General features: G+C 39.6%; 1 long non-coding RNA gene across 1 annotated transcript; it reads left to right on the forward strand.

Moving 5' to 3' along the window:
- The first annotated feature begins 495 nt into the window (after window positions 1-495).
- Window positions 496-7,227, forward strand: LOC140724253 (uncharacterized). The gene is made up of 3 exons (XR_012098075.1): window positions 496-696; window positions 1,974-2,066; window positions 6,898-7,227. It is a non-coding gene; the product is annotated as an uncharacterized lncRNA (long non-coding RNA).
- The last annotated feature ends 6,120 nt before the right edge of the window (window positions 7,228-13,347 follow it).

Here is a 13,347-nt window from a genome sequence, read left to right on the forward strand (position 1 = left end):
AAGAGCCTCAGTGAACCCAAACAAATTAGAATTCAGTTTTCTGTCCATATTCTATCTGAGAAAACAAAGAAAAAGGCTTCATTTAAACTCAGATACCCAAGTGCTGGGTGATTTGTGCTTATTTGAATAATGCTTTTGTGTTTGGCCTAATCCACAGTTTAAAGGATTCAGTCTAACAGAGAAGATCATTTGGAGGTAGCTGCACAGGTTCAGTATACCAAGAATGGAGTGTTTCTTTCTCAAATAGAAGCAGTGGCTCAGGAACGCTACTGCTCTTTTCTACCCATTTTCCTAAAGACAACTCGTGACCCACTTGCAGTGCCAACCACTGACCCTTTTATGAAGGGATTTAATTTTTTTCATTCATTCACGAGATGTGGGTGTCACTGGCAGGGCCAGCATTTATTGCAAAAATTTTACTGAATTGAAATAGCCTATTTATACTACATCCCTTTAGAGATTCCATTCAGTGTGAATAAGGAACTGAATGTGTTCTCTCAGGGTTTATCCTGACAGCTGCACACATTCAGTTTATGCACTGAGTGGTTTTAACATACCAGCACAACATATGTGCTGAGCAGAGATTTCCTTTTCTTCCGAAAAGCGCAGAAGAATCACAACAACGATTTATGCGCTAGCCTGATGTGAATCTCCTGTTTTGCATACCAGGCCACTTGTGAGGTCAGCAGAGATGGGGTAAATATTTTGACCTAATATATAACTAAAGTAAATAGTATATTGATTCCTTTGCAGTATCTGGAATACATTTGCAAAATAAATTTTGTAAATGTAATTTTAATGAGTCTTTGCATTAAGACTTCAATCAACTTTCTCTGCCTCCAGTTACTTGATTTCCAGTGAACTAATATTGAATGTGCTGTTACTGTTAATCCTGCTCACTACGAGGCAAGCTGGAAAAAATTCACAGAACATGTCTGATTTTTTTTGCCTTTTAAAAGTCTGTCAATCACCCACAGCATGCAGTTGGTAACCAGACAGTGAGGAACATTCTTGACTATTGAAATCTTGGTTCTGGGTGAAATAATGAGTCATGATCAAACAAGTAATTTTATGAGTTTGATTATTAAGAAATTTAAGATGGGCTTTCAAGGGGTTAATACTATTTTGCACATTGGGTAGTTTTGTATCCAGATTTACATCTTGTTTATTATGTGAAAAGTGAGGAAAGAGAAAGGGAGCATTTCAGATCAGTGTGTCAGTGACCTATTACTAATACTATTGAAATTGTTAACCACAGCTATGCTCCTCAACTGTGACAGACTTTATAGAAAACATTAGAAAGAGAAAAATAATTTAGATGCCTTTGTTTATTTCAGTATATGTTTGATACTTTACATGGATTGGATGCATTTACTTTTTTGATAAATTAAAATGACTTTCTAAACGTGAACTACTTTTCCTGTTTCTTTTTGTATTTGAATCTGGAATTACAAAACGACAATTTTGATAGTAATATTGTTCATTGTGGGATTTCGCACAAACCCTCAGTTCAATCTTAGAGTTATAAAGATTGTTCTCTAACTCAGTTATAAAAAAATATAATGTTGACATATCAAATACTTTTCACTACCCATTGTATCCTTAATTAGGTTAGCTTTAGTAACATTGAGTCAAAATTTTGAAGCTTTTTTTCACTAGGCGTCAAATATTGAGCACTGTCACCCCAATGAGAATCCTTCATCAAGACCTATGGTCCAGTTTGTTCCCCGCATTTTATAATTCATTGCACTGATTACATGTCTTCAATTATGGAATGCTCTAAAAGAACGGAATTTACTAACATTAGAATTTTCCATTGAAATGTTGTGGATATAAAATAAAGGTTTCAGTTTATACAATTTTTGTTTAATCCCGGACCTGCAAGGCACCTGCACCTTAGTAATCCAATTAATGCTGTTAACATAAGTTATCTATAGCTTGTTTTACAAATTTCTCTTCTTCGTTTATAGTAGCAGAAGGAATATAAAACATTGAAAAACACCCCCATTCCATCCTCGTGCATTACGCTATGGAAAGAAGAGAAATACAGTTACAGACTGGTTTGTGTGAGTAATTATTAATATTACTGTGGTGTTTAAAATCAAAGCTATGGCATTAAATTGCTACCTCAGACATCTGTTTAATAGCTAGGCTCAGGCTACCTCCATTCCTCTGAGCTGAACTGAGCTAGAAGAGGAAGGTGCCCTCTGCTGCATTGTCTGCACTGATCACTTTGCCACTGTCATGTCCCACTCCTCCTGCTCATTGGTGCTCTGTGATTCACCAGCTGAATGCACCTTAATTTCACATGCAGCCCACATTGAAAATAGTCTGAATAGTTACTTGAGTGGAATGTAGAGCATAGCATTGGTTCCCTCAGAAGGAAACCTTCCTTGAAGGTGATCTCTGTAAGGCTAGAGATTATTCTTGTTGATGTTGAGGGTCTACGTGCAAGTTAGTTCAAGCTTAGTTTATTGTCATTCAACCGTATACATGCATATTGCCAAACAAAACAACATTCTGCTGGACCAATGTGCACAACACACTACATATAACACACAAACATGACACCTAAAGTAATATTACCAGAAATAAATTAACAAGTAATAAAATGCATAAATGGTACAAGTTGAAAATTAAACACTATAACACTACTAGTTCTACATGCATGATGAGACTGCATGGGGGCAGAGAGTTTGGTAGTGTTACGGCCTGGGGGAAGAAGCTGTTTTCCATCCTAATGGTTCTTGTCCTAATGCTATGGTACCTCGTACCTACAGGTAGGGGATCAAAGAGATCGATGGTTGCATAGGAGGGATCATTGACATTGCTATGGGTCCTGCATATGCAGTACTTCTGATAAATATCTCTAATAGGTAGAAGAGAGTCCTCGATAATCTTCTCAGCAAACCTCACAATCCCTTCTAGGGAGTTACGGTCAGATGTCTTGCAATTTCTGTAAAAGACGGTGATTCAGCTGGTCAGGACATTCTCAATAGCGCTCCAGGAAGAGAAGCATCACTATCATTGACGTGCAGGCTGGATTTGTAGTCTGTTATGATCTGATTGCCCTGCCACATGCACCTCATGTCACTGATGTCATAGAAATGGCTGTATATTCTCTGTGAATAAACCCGTTTTGCCTTCCTGATGGCGTGGGAAAGTGCAGCTCTTGCTGACTTGAGAGCTGTCTTATTCCCCGATCTGAAGGCAGCATCCCGATCTCTCAGTCATGCCCAGACCACTCTTGATTTGTTCTCACATAGAGGTGATTAATAACAGTAACATCCTCAATGTACTTTCTGTGTAGCCATTCACAGCTCTTGCATATTTATCAGTGTTAATTTGATGGCCGTAGGTAGCCACCTCACTGAACAAGCTCAAGTCTGAGGTTTCTAAACAGTCCTGGAAAGGTGAGGTTGCTCCTTATAGCCAAGTCTTTATCTCCCTTTGACTGAGTTTGAATGTTTAATCAGTGGTAGCATGCAGGAATTAGCATTAAGAGATAAGTGGTAAGAGAAGCCAAGGTGGGGACAGAGTATGCAGCAGGGATGTTCATATAAATCAGGTCTAATGTGTTGTCACCTTTGGTAGCAAGGTCAACATGCTGATAGAATTTAGGCAGCAACACACACAAAATACTGGAGGGACTGATGAGGCCATGCTTAGGTTGGAGGAACAACACCTGGTATTCCATTTGGGTAACCTCCAACCTGATGGCATGAACATCGATTTTTCAAACTTCCGGTAATGTCCCCCACCTTCCCCTTTTCCCTCTCTCACCTTATCTCCTTGCCCGCCCAATACTTCCTCTGGCGCACCTCCCCCTTTTACTTTTATCCATGGCCTTCTGTCTCTTTCACCAATCAACTTCCCAGCTCTTTACTTCATCCCTCCCCCTCCGGGTTTCTGCAATCACCTTGTGCTTCTCTCTCCACTCCCCCCACCATTTAAATCTACTCCTCAGCTTTTTTCTCCAGTTTCGCTGAAGGGTTTTGACCTAAAACATTGACTATACTTTTTTCCATAGATGCTGCCTGGCTTGCTGAGTTCCAGCATTTTGTGCGTGTTGCTTGGATTTCCTGCATCTGCAGATTTTCTCTTGTTTCAGAATTTAGGCAGTGCTGCTTTCAGGTTAGCACTTTTGAAGTCACCAGCAACCATAAAGAAACCATCAGCATTTGTGGTTTGCAAGTCACTGATAGCACCATAGAATTCATGCAGTGCTTCCCTGGTATTTGCACGGGAGTGGGTGGGGGGTATATACAGCCACAATCACAATAGCAGCGAACTCTCTTGATAAGTAGAAGGGAGCCAAATGAATTGGCGTGGCTGAAGGTGTGGGCATTGGAAAAATTACCCTCCCAGCAAATCTGGAGGATTTTTGTGGAGACAGTGTCAGTAGGGTCCTTCCAGTGCCTTAAGATGCCAAACTGTAGATGGCCCAGGTCTGATGCACTAAAAGGGAAGGGACCATTTGATATGGATATATTTAAAACCTATGACCATGACATGGGTATACTATGGGTATACCTATGGGTAAACAGTGGATTTTGGTTAACTGGGACGGCCTCTTATTTGGGACAACACTTATAGCACGGATTTCCTTTGTTTAGTTGGGACACTATGCTGCTTAAATGGGCAGGGAACTATTGCCAAACAGTTTCTAATTAGCATCAGACTCATGCATTTGTCTGGCATTAGATGGTGCACTGTGTTTACATCGAGCAGTTTTTAAAAAAAAATAGAGTCAGCTGCGTGTGCTTGAGTTCAAAAAGCAATGATTTTTATCACTGATAGTTGGCGAGAAATAGGCAGTAAGACAAATCAAAACGATTTTACTTACTGTGGTTTCAAGCATTCAGGCTTCGAGATGCCGGAAACAGGTGGGTGTGAACATAAGAACATAAGAAGTAGGAGGAGGAGTAAGCCATCCCTCCCATCAAGCCTGCCCTGCTATTCAATAAGATCATGACTAATATGTCTGTAAACTCAGCTTCATCTATCTGCCTTTCCCCCATAACCCTTAATTCCCCTACTTTGTAAAAATCTATCTAACTGTATCTTAAATATATTTAGTGAAGAAGCCTCAACTGCTTCCCTGGGCAGAGAATTCCACAGATTCACCACTCTCTGGATAAAACAGTTTCTCCTCATCTCTGTCCTAAATCTTCACCCCTGAATCTTGAGGCAATGTCCCCTAGTTCTATTCTCACCTACCAATGTAAACAACTTTCCTACTTCTATCTTATCTATCCCTTTCAAAACCTTGTATGTTTCTATAAGATCCTCTCTCATTCTTCTGAATTCCAGAGAGTATAGTCCCAGGCAACTGAATCTCTCCTCATAGGTTAAGCCCTTCATCTCTGGAATCAACCTGGTGAACCTCCTCTGCACTGCCTCCAAAGCCAGTATATCCTTCCTCAAGTACAGAGACCAGAACTGCACACAGTACTCCAGATGCAGCCTCAGCAGTACCCTGTATATTTGCAGCATGATCTTCCTGCTCTTGAAATCAATCCCTCTTGCAATGAAGGCCAACATTGCGTTTGCCTTCTTAATAACCTGTTGCACCTGCAAGCCAACTTTTTGTGATTCATGAACAAGCATTCCCAAGTCCCTCTGCACAATAGCATGCTGCAATCTTCCACCATTTAAATAATAATCTGCTCTTCTATTATTCCTTCCAAAGTGGACGATCTCGCATTTACCAACATTGCATTCCATCGGCCAGACCTTGGCCCACTCAACTAACCTATCTATATCCCTCTGCAGATTCTCCACCTCCTCTTCCACTTTTCCACTCAGTTTAGTGTTATCAGCAAATTTTGCTATGCTACACTCAGTCCCTTCTTCCAAATCATCAATGTAAATGGTAAACAGCTGAGGGCCCAGCACCAACCCCTGCGGCACCCCACTCACCACTGACTGCCAACCAGAGAAACACCCATTTATACCAACTCACTGCCTTCTATTGGTTAACCAATTCACTATCCATGCCAATACAGTTCCTCCGACTCCATGCATCCGTATCTTATTTATAAGTCTCTTATGCAACACCTTATCGAACGCTTGCTGGAAATCCAAGTATACAACATCCATCTGTTTCCCTCTATCCATTGCACTCATTATGCCCTCAAAGAACTCCAGTAAGTTTGTCAAACCGGACCTGCCCTTTCTGAATCCATGCTGCGTCTGTCTAAGGGAACCACTCCTTTCTAAATGTTTCGCAATTTCTTCCTTAATGACAGCTTCAAGCATTTTCCCAACAACATATGTTAAACTAAATAGCCTATGGTTGCCCATCTTTTGCTTACATCCTTTCTTAAAAAGCGGTGTGACATTTGCTGTTTTCCAATCCGCTAGAATCTGCCCAGAGTCTAGAGAGTTTTGGTCAATGATTACCAATGCGTCTACTATAACCTCCGCCAATTCTCTCAGCACCCTGGGATGCATCTCATCAGGACCAGGGGACTTATCTACCTTTAGGTCCTCTAGTTTGCTCATCACTATCTCTTTAGTGACAGTGATTTTATCGAGGTTCTCTCCTCCCATTTCATCCATAACATCACTCTTTGGCATATACTGACACAAAATAGTCGTTCAAGGCCTCAGCCATTTCCTTATCACTCAATATCAATTTCTCCTTATCATCTTCCAAGGGACCTACATTGACTTTAGCCACCCTCTTCTGCTTTATATATTTATAAAAACTTTTGCTATCTGTTTTTATATTTTGTGCTAATTTACTTTCATACTCTATCTTCCTTTTCCTTATTTCTTGTTTAGTTGTTCTTTGTTGCTTTTTAAAGTTTTCCCAATCTTCCAGTCTCCCACTACTCTTTGTGACTTTGTACACATGAGCTTTTAATTTGATACTATCTTTTATTTCCTTAGTTATCCGAGGCTGGCTCTCCCTATACTTACTGTCCTTACTTTTGACTGGAAGTGAAACAAATTTATTACTTCAACAAGTTAGAAACTATGAAGAATTTGAAGATATCCGCCTTTTTGAATGTTACAATATAAATGAAGATTTGAAGGTTTGAATAATCAAAAGCATTGTACAAAGCCATTTCATTATCTGCACTAGGTATCTACGCTGATTTTGTTGATTTATAGATAATCACAAGAACATGGCAGCATACACTGGATGAATTGCTCTGTCAATAACTATTAGAAGCTAAATACACAATTTTTTTGTATTGTAGTAGCATTGATAATGTTGTAATTTGCTCTATATTTCATTTAAATGCATAATTTGTCACAGTTAAATGGTGATTTGTCTTTTTTTATACCTTTTTATCTATCCCCGTGAAACTTCAGCTAATTGGTGCAGCTATTTAATTGGGCCAAAATTATTGATCCTGATGTGTTCCAATTAACACAATCCATTGTATTTAAAGAGAAAGTTGATGGGTTCTTCATTAGTAAGGGTGTCAAAGGTTACTGGGTGAAGGCAGGAGAATGGGATTGAGGGGAAAAATAAATCAGATATGATTGAACAGAGGATCAGTCTCTTTGGGCTAAATGGCCTAATTCTGCTCCTATGTCTTTTGGACTTATTGCCAGGACAGAGGTCAAATAGATTTTTCTTCAACTTACCTAACCTATACTACATTGAAGGCAATAGTGATCCCTGTATTGCAGTCTACCTCAGCTGAGAAGAGGATATCAAAGCATAAGAATTCGTCTACATTTTTTAGGATCACTCTCTGCACCTTAATTTTGAGAGGATGGAGTAAAGCAGGTAAGGTTTGATAAATTTTGATTTGTGGATGTATGAGGCCACCCTTTTAGGTGCTTAGGTTTAGTATTGTCTTATTAATTCTGCAAGATAACTTCACTCTTTGAAGTCAGATTGCCACTGGATTGCTTCAGAGTGAAAGAAAATGTGAACAAATTAATTAGAAGTAGAAACAGCCCACTTGCCCACCCTACCTACCATGCCCTATCCTCAAGCCTATTCCACAATTTAAAAAGTCCATGCTAAATTGACTGTAACCTCAAATATTCATTCCTGTTCACCCACAGTAACCATCCTTACCATCTTGATTATTGAGTATCTATCTACCTTTGCCACAAATATTTTAAAGACTGAACAACATTTAAGGAAGAGAGTTCCAAGAACTGAAATAACTTTTAGAAAAGAAAGTCTTGTTTAAAGAATAACCATTTATTATTAGGTTAACTTTTAATTAAATCTTCACTGAACTGCTTCCAATAAATAAGACGACCAATATTGTACATGGTAATCCAGCTGTATTTCTTCCAGTGCTCAATATAACAAAGGCTTTATATTCCTAGATTTTTTTTGCAGTTCCTCAGGAAATAATCATCAACACTACGTTAATTTTTGTAAATATTCTCCCAACTCAATGCTATCCTTTTGCTTATTAAACAGCAGAACAGAATAGCCAAAATTTTCTGCATTTCAGAGCTTTACATAGAAACATAGAAAATAGGTGCAGGAGAAGGCCATTTGGCCCTTCGAGCCTGCACCGCCATTCAGTATGATCATGGCTGATCATCCAACTCAGAACCCTGTACCTGCTTTCTCTACGTACCCCCTGATCCCTTTAGCCACAAGGGCCATATCTAACTTCCTCTTAAATATAGCCAATGAACTGGCCTCAATTGTTTCCTGTGGCCGAGAATTCCACAGATTCACCACTCTGTGTGTGAAGAAGTTTTTCCTTATCTCGGTCCTAAAAGGCTTCCCCTTTATCCTTAAACTGTGACCCCTCGTTCTGGACTTCCCCAACATCGGAAACAATCTTCCTGCATCTAGCCTGTCCAATCCCTTTAGAATTTTATACGTTTCAATAAGATCCCCCCTCAATCTTCTAAATTCCAGTGAGTATAAGCCTAGTCAATCCAGTCTTTCTTCATATGAAAGTCCTGCCATCCCAGGAATCAATCTGGTGAACCTTCTCTGTACTCCCTCTATGGCAAGAATGTCTTTCCTCAGATTAGGGGACCAAAATTGCACACAATATTCTAGGTGCAGTCTCACCAAGGCCTTGTACAACTGCAGTAGAACCTCCCTGCTCCTGTACTCAAATCCTTTTGCTATGAATGCCAACATACCATTTGCCTTTTTCACTGCCTGCTGTACCTGCATGCCCACCTTCAATGACTGGTGTACAATGACACCCAGGTCTCGTTGCATCTCCCCTTTACCTAATCAGCTACCATTCAGATAATAATCTGTTTTCCTGTTCTTGCAACCAAAGCGGATAACCTTACATTTATCCACATTAAATTGCATCTGCCATGAATTTGCCCACTCACCTAACCTATCCAAGTCACCCTGCATCCTCTTAGTATCCTCCTCACAGCTAACACCGCCGCCCAGCTTCGTGTCATCCGCAAACTTGGAGATGCTGCATTTAATTCCCTCGTCTAAATCATTAATATATATTGTAAACAACTGGGGTCCCAGCACTGAGCCTTGCGGTACCCCACTAGTCACTGCCTGCCATTCTGAAAAGGTCCTGTTTACTCCCACTCTTTGCTTCCTGTCTGCCAAACAATTCTCTATCCACATCAATACCATACCCCCAATACCATGTGCTTTAAGTTTGCACACTAATCTCCTGTGTGGGACCTTGTCAAAAGCCTTTTGAAAATCTAAATATACCACATCCACTGGCTCTCCCCTATCCACTCTACTAGTCACATCTTCAAAACATTCTATAAGATTCATCAGACATGATTTTCCTTTCACAAATCCATGCTGACTTTGTCCGATGATTTCACCTCTTTCCAAATGTGCTGTTATCACATCTTTGATAACTGACTCTAGCATTTTCCCCACCACCGATGTCAGACTAACTGGTCTATAATTCCCCGGTTTCTCTCTCCCTCCTTTTTTAAAAAGTGGGGTTACATTAGCCACCCTCTAATCCTCAGGAACTAATCCAGAATCTAAGGAGTTTTGAAAAATTATCACTAATGCATCCACTATTTCTTGGGCTACTTCCTTAAGCACTCTGGGATGCAGACTATCTGGCCCTAGGGATTTATCTGCCTTTAATCCTTTCAATTTACCTAACACCACTTCCCTACTAACATGTATTTCCATCTGTTCCTCCATCTCACTAGACCCTTGGTCCCTTACTATTTCCGGAAGATTATTTATGTCCTCCTTAGTGAAGACAGAACCAAAGTAGTTATTCAATTGGTCTGCCATGTCTTTGTTCCCTAATATTCCCTATGATCAATTTACCTGTTTCTTACTGTAAGGGACCTACATTTGTCTTGACCAATCTTTTTCTTTTCACATATCTATAAAAGCTTTTACAGTCAGTTTTTATGTTCCCTGCCAGCTTTCTCTCATAATCTTTTTTCCTTTTCCTAATTAAGCCCTTTGTCCTCCTCTGCTGGTCTCTGAACTTCTCCCAGTCCTCAGGTGTGCTGCTTTTTTTTGCTAATTTATATGTTTCTTCTTTGGACTTGATACTATCCCTAATTTCCCTTGTCAGCCACGGGTGCACTACCTTCCCTGGTTTATTCTTTTGCCAAACTGGGATGAACAATTGTTGTAGTTCATCCATGCGATCTTTTAAATCTTTATGAACTTCCATCATTTAGATTATTTTTTCCAGCCAAATTGGATACATTGACATTTTCTCACAATGTACTCCATTTTCTAGATCTCTGCCAAATCACTTAATCTACCTAGAGGCTTTTGTGTCTACCTGATATTCTCTTGACAACTTTATGTGGAAACTGGCGTGCTTTTGAAAAAATTACTCAACTTTTTTTTAAGTTCTATATTTCCCTCCAATTTTGTTTCTCCTCATCTGTTACATTCTGATTCACTCTTTTCATATAGTTCTCATACACTTTCTGCAGATCGGTCAAAATCCTCCAAAAAGAAAGTTGCTGTGCATTGGTTTATCCGAGAACAAAGAAGTGCAGATCATGTGTGTGCCAAAGCACCCATCAGGAAACTTGATTACTGATTACTGATTGGAAATTCTATCAAGAAAGTTTGCAATATTTATGGAAATTTTAGAAATGGAATAACATTTGACAGCTATAAAGTGTATTCAGGCAATTTCTACTCACTATCTCCAAGCATGTCGCACTCATTTAATACAGGACCAGATTTCCAGTCAGGACCCTTATGTTAAAATTGTAAAGTAGAACTGGAACACACATGTTGTGACTCAAAGACAAAAGTATATGGATAAAATTAGGAAGATTGAGTCATTATCTCTGGTTGCTGTTTGAAACATTTCTGGACTTCTTCAATTAACTTCTCTAAAACTCTATTTCCTTTAAAAATGATCTTTAAAATCTAATTCTTTGACCAAATTTTAATTGTTTGTTCAGCTGTTTTCGCACATATTTCAAAATCAATTTTTGTTTCATTATGCTTCTGTGAAGCACCTTGAGATATCTTAATGCCTTATTGCACCAAACAGCTGCAAGATTTGTTACAAAAAGGAAGTGCAGCTTGATTAAGTGAGAGTAAAATGGTGTGAGTGTTGAACCCTAAAGATTGGTAGTGAGGAAAGGAATCCAGCTGAAGACTGAGAGTTCCTTAGCCTCTATTTAGCCATGTCCGCCAATATTTCACTTATTCAAGATTGTTTAATATCATTTCCTGTACAGAAGTGTAAAGGACAACAAAATAATTGTTACTCTGGATCCAAAGCAGCAGAATAATTTCCACAACAGATAAAGACAACAATTTAAAAAAACACACAATACATATAAATATATAAAATAGCTTATATGTATGTCCATAAAGTGATGTTAGGTTGTACATAAGGTGGCTGACAGGAAATAGTAAAGTAGTGATGGAGTTAGTTGGTGGAGGTGTTGATCAGCCTCAGTGCTTGGGGAAAAGTAACTGTTTTTGAGTCTGGTGGTCCTAGTGTAAATGCTATGCAGCCTCCTCCCTGATGGGAGTGGGACAAACAGTCCATGAGCAGAGTGGGTGGGATCTTTCATGATGTTACTAGCCCTTTTCCAATACCTTTCTATATACATGTCTTTGACGGTGGGTAGGCTGGTGCTCGTGATTCATTGGGCAGGTTTGACTTCCCATTGTAGAGCCGTCCTGTCTGTAACAAGCACTGCTGCAGTTGGTCAGGATGCTCTCTGCTATGTCAGGATGCTCTCTGCTATGTATCTGTAGAATGATGTGCTCAGATTGTGCAAAATCCAGCTCTTCTTCTGCATCCACAGTAGGTAGAGGCATTGATGAGCTTTCTTGACTGTGTAGGTGATGCACCATCAATAACTCTCAGAGACGTCAGCAGCAAGCGACCACCACACAATATCCTGGAGACTGAGGAAGGAGCAGTGCCTCCAATCGCCTTTATACAGGGGTCTGTGGGAGGAGCCATGGTCTGTGGGAGGAGTCAGCAGGGGGGTGGCGTGCCCAGACAGGTATATGTAGTTCACCACAGTAGGATGTGTTCTGAAACTGTGAGCGGTTGTGTGTGACGTGCACTCACAGGAGTTCGAAACTGCTTGTACTATCCACTGCCGACGTGAAGGGGAGTGTGAGTGGTGCGAGTTCTCTTGTATAAAAAGGAAATATGTTACTTTAAATCTCTGAGGAACTTCTCTTGACCCAAGATATTAGCTCTGCTTCGCCTTTCAATTGTGTGGCTGGCCTGCTGAGGGATTGTTTACATTTCAGATTTACAGAACCTTTAGTTTTTTCCCCCCCCCCATTTACAACAAAAGAATACATATTTGGAACAATTTCATGGGAGTTTTTTTACAGGTGAGTCCATCAAAGGCAGGGTTCAAATCAGTATAGTTTAGCAGGAAAAATAGAACAATAGAAACACTAAACTGAATGATAGAGTTATTGCAGGTCCATCCATAGCAAACAACTGATACTTCCTGCAAATTAAAAATACTCTTGCTAATTGAAAAAGTCAAAGCTCAAACCTTGAATATAACATTTCTCATCTTCTGAAATCTGATCTTTCTTGTTATATGTGACCCAATTCTATTAGGGAGAAGAATATTTTCTTCTTCTAATTCTATGGTCAAAGATGTAGAGATGTTGCTATGTGCCAGCAGCAACAGACAACAAACTGAGTCAGGGTTTAATGTTAAATCACTATATTTATTAGTATCTACTCAAAATATATAAAATCAAACAAGCTACTCTTCCAAATAGAAGTTAACAGTGTCATGCGTTGTAGCTCCCAAACCGTCAGGCTTAGGGACAGTTCTTAAAGTTTTAAGATGGCAAGCTAGAGAGTTCCAGTAATCCACGGAATAGGTGAGAGGAGAAACTTGTAAATCCACATTAAAACGCATCGAGGAGGTGATCACGAAGAATTCCATAGGTTGCACGCTGGGAAAACA

Source organism: Hemitrygon akajei, chromosome 3, assembly GCF_048418815.1.
Source record: "Hemitrygon akajei chromosome 3, sHemAka1.3, whole genome shotgun sequence".
Classification (NCBI taxonomy): domain Eukaryota; kingdom Metazoa; phylum Chordata; class Chondrichthyes; order Myliobatiformes; family Dasyatidae; genus Hemitrygon; species Hemitrygon akajei.